We start from the raw sequence: 3733 nt of genomic DNA on the forward strand, positions 1-3733 counted from the left end.
CATGATCATCAAGGAGTGTGCGGCCGCACACACTCATGTGGCCGTACACCCCTTTCTTTAGTGCTTAAGGGCCTCAAACTCCAATTGTAAGCTACCACATGATCAAAGACACTTAGGGGATGCAAGATATAACCATGGAAAACACTTTTTGACCATTTTTCCTAGGAGTGTGCGGCCGCACACTCCATGGCCGCACACACAGGGCCGCACACCCAAAGGGCAGCACACCTGGTGGCCGCACACGCCCATGTGTGACGATACACCCATTTTATGCAACCTTTGATGCTTTTAACACTTCAATCCAAGTGATTCCTAGTCCCTAAGATAATTTCTTAGCATAATTAGTTGTATAAACACTAATTATAATCATATATGTGTCATTATTTTCTATTAGGATCCGTTTGTGCTCAAGACTAAACTTGACACTTAGCATCCTTCACCAATCTTACATTTGAATAACTTACTGCAGGTGAGTTCATACCCCCGTATTTTCATAGTTTTTACTGTTTTAGGGGGAGGGGGAATACAAGTCTAACACCAAGTTTTTGTGTTATAAACAAGTGATTTTCTAATATCTTATCAAAATGAATTTCAGTTATTATCAAATCAGATGGTTTTAAATGATAGTTTCTAAATGACATCAAGTCGCCCAAAATGGATTTCAAAATATTAAACTTCTTTTAAATATTTTTATAAACTTATATTTTCCCCAAAAATCATACTAGTATACATATATTTATATAAATAAGATTTAAAAGGTTTAGGACTGATAACCCACTTTGGTTCATTTTCCTTGTTTGGATGTGGGATTACAAGTATCAGTTATTTGTCCGAGTGTCATTTAAATTTTACTTATATATATTAGTATATGTATACAAGTATTAAAGTTTGTTCATTAAGTTTCAATTACCCTTTGTAATATGTTGAGCAAGGGGTTACATTCATGAATACTCGTTATCAAATCAGAAAGTACATATAAATTATAATATGTATAATTTATGATCCACAGAACATTAATTCACGATTCAAGTATACTAGAGTACATTGTATTACAAAAACAAATGTTTGATTCAAAATTAGTCAGGAGTATACATTCTTCCAGATATATGTTAAGGATACAAATTCAAGATCATAAAATCAGTCATTTACTTCAGAATGGTTAGGTTTTTCATAACTATTATACATGTAACGTTTATATGCTTTTATGAGTCAAGTAGTACAGGTTGTTTAATTCATTTAAACAATATAGTAAAGCCCAGACATTATAACCAGAATCTCCAGCCGGGGATCGAAGCAATGTGTGTATAGATCTATATTGGGATTGACAACCCCGCACTCGGACTGCTAGCTACAGTCAGGCATACACGCCTGTGAGTGACAAATTGTTATCATCATGTTTACAGCGCATTCATAGCGTTGGGTCAGGCCACCTAGTCGGTATGGTTATAATACCTCATATAAGATATTAACAATACATTAGTGTATAATTAAATAAACTTAAGTACCATTTTAAAGTACTAGTTTTACAAGATACAATTTACAAGTTACAGTTTACAGTATTTCAGTTTTATGTAACTAAAACTACTTTCTTATACAGCAGAAAATATAGGATTTTCTGGAAACATTATACTTATTCAAGAAACAGAAAACCTTCTTTCAAAACATAAATACTTATGCAGTCACTCAACTTTATGTTGATACTCTCTTTTCAAATTACTTGTATTCTCAGGGAACCAGTAGACAGGTACACCCCGAGCTTTTGAGAAGATGGAGTTGTTTATGTCTTGTCTTCTTCTTTTGTACAACTATTTAATTTTTGTATGAAATGATGAAACACATGAAAATATTTATACTTTTTAATACAGTGGTTGTTTGTACTTTGATTACTATTATACATGTGTTGTGATACTACAAATGAAGTCTTCCACCCCCATACATTTTCCGCCGTCTGGTTTGGGGATGTGACAGCTTGCTTAAATTGAATGTCAATTTTGATGAAGAGTTGGCCATAGATATTATTCTACACTATTTACCTTCTTGTTATGATCAATTTCGTATGACCTATCATATGAACAAGGAGGAAGTCACTCTTAGCAAGCTTCAAGGCCTTCTTAGGACTGCAGAAAGCAACCTGAAAGGCAAGTCGGTTGTGTCTACTCTTACTACTACTACTTCTGCCCCTGTTCTGGCTATCAGACATGGGAAGGGAAAGAAGAGGATGGCTCCCTACAAGAGCTGCAAGGGAAAGTCTCTTGATGGATCCTCTTTAATTGGGACCAAAGCTGGTTCTGCTAATCCCTCTTCCAATCCGAAGGAAGCAGAGTGCTTCCACTGTCATGAAAAAGGGCACTGGAAACGAAGCTGCCCCAAGTACTTGCAGGACATTAAGGATGGGAAGATCAAACCCTCATTTGCAGGTATTTACACTATTCAATCTAATAACTCATCACATGATAATTCTTGGGTCCTTGATACAAGTTGTGGTATTCACATTTTTTCTGATTTGCAGGGACTAAAAATAAGTAGGGATGTGGAGCACGGGAAGATAAACTTAATCATGGGAAATAGGAAAGTGTCGCTTATGACCAAGATTGGAGTTTATTATTTATTTCTTAGTATTGGTTTAAATTTAGATTTGAATAAGTGTTGTTACTCGGTCGATATGGCAAGAAATGTTATTTCCTTTCACAGTTTGTATAAACAAGGTTTTACCTTTTCCTTTAATAATGAAAATGGTGGTATTTATGCTTATAGTAATGGTGTATTTTATTTTGAAGCATTACCTTGCAATGGTATATATGAAACTGTGATGATTGTAGATAACTTAGGAAATAATGTGTTAAATTTTGATTCTTTCAATGAATTGGATAAGGCATGCTTGTGGCATTGTCGTCTTGGACATGTCAGCAAGAAGCGCATAAGACAACTCCAAAAGGCTGGAGTTTTGGAGTCATTCGACTTAAGGTCAGATGACACTTGCGAATCTTGCTTACTTGGAAAGATGACGAAGTCACCCTTCATTGGTACTTGTGAAAGGGGTAAAGGTCTGTTATATCTCATACACACTGATGTGTGTGGACCATTCAGAACCATCACAAGGGATGTTAACCGCTTCTATGTGACTTTTACTGATGATTACAGTAGATATGGCTATGTCTACTTAATTAAGCATAAGTCAGAAACCTTTGAGAATTTCAAAGAGTTTAAACAAGAAGTGGAGAATCAATTGGGCAGGAAGATAAAGATGCTGCGATCCGATCGTGTAGGAGAGTATCTTAGTATCGAGTTCCTTGACTATCTTAAGGAATGTGGAATTGTTTCACAATTGACGCCACCTAGGACACCACAACTTAATGGCGTGGCTGAGATGCGCAATAGAACTTTTCTAGACATGGTTCATTTCATGATGAGTCGAGCTTCATTACCTATCTCATTCTATGGGTATGCCTTAGAGACTGCCGCCCATATCCTTAATCTAGTCCCTACCAAAAAGGTTTCCAAAACACCTCACGAGATGTGGACAGGGAAAGTTCCCACATTAGACCACATCAAAGTTTGGGGTTGCGAGGCTTTTGTGAGAAAAAGAAACTCACGACAAGCTCGAACCTCGGAGTGAGCGATGTATTTTCATCGGTTACCCACAGAAATCCTTTGGATATCTCTTCTACAGACCGAATGACAATGTTGTCTTCGTTGCGAGGAGAGGAGTCTTTCGCGAGAGAGAACTCAAAGG

This window comes from Lactuca virosa, chromosome 2 (genome assembly GCF_052849685.1).
Source record: "Lactuca virosa cultivar CGN04683 chromosome 2, Lactuca_virosa_CGN04683_v6, whole genome shotgun sequence".
Lineage (NCBI taxonomy): Eukaryota > Viridiplantae > Streptophyta > Magnoliopsida > Asterales > Asteraceae > Lactuca > Lactuca virosa.